This window comes from Pygoscelis adeliae, unplaced genomic scaffold, assembly GCF_000699105.1.
Source record: "Pygoscelis adeliae isolate BGI_AS28 unplaced genomic scaffold, ASM69910v1 Scaffold6, whole genome shotgun sequence".
NCBI lineage: Eukaryota > Metazoa > Chordata > Aves > Sphenisciformes > Spheniscidae > Pygoscelis > Pygoscelis adeliae.
This window is the reverse complement of record NW_008825075.1, coordinates 5,454,990-5,455,686: the sequence shown is the minus strand read 5'-3', so window position 1 is coordinate 5,455,686 and position 697 is coordinate 5,454,990.

Here is a 697-nt window from a genome sequence, read left to right as displayed (position 1 = left end):
CTTAAAAAAAGGGAGCTTGGGGCTCTGCTGTGGCCTCCGACACGGTACTGGCAGAACAGATAGCATGACTGACAAACAGCCGAAATACCTGTTTATTCTCCAGACCTTTATTGCTCTTGAGTCACATGATCATTTCTCAAATCTTAAAAACTCTTGGCTCGTGCAGAGGGCAGCCCAAATCTGCAAGGAGGACCTTTGGGCTGTGCTCTTAGCCACCTGGCTGTACTTTGATCTTCTGCCGCAGGGGTCATCAGCTTTGCAGGTTTCTCCCTGGGTCTCTGTAACCACTTGTGAATCTCTCGTCTCACCAGCCAGCAGCAGCCCTGTGGATGATGGGCAGATCCACGGCAAGGGGAAGAGGGTGCAGGGGAGGCAGAGAGGTCTCCTGATGCTTCTTTGCAAGACCTTTCTCTTCTTACTTCCCTTGCTCCTGCCGCACCTTTCTGACACCTGACTTCTGGAGCTTGTGGATTTTCATACCCAGTTAGTTTTTATTTGTGTTACTAGTTAGATCTCAGCCCCGGAGAGCTTCCAGTTGCTGTCAGGTTTGTGCCAGGCAGAGTCACCAGCTGCAGTTGCCTCTGTCTGTGTGTATGGTTTCACTGTCATAGTCCCCAGCCCTCCCTTCCACATGCGTGCTCCTATCCACACATACAAATACACTGTCTCTCTTGCTGAGACCTATAGATATCCCTGA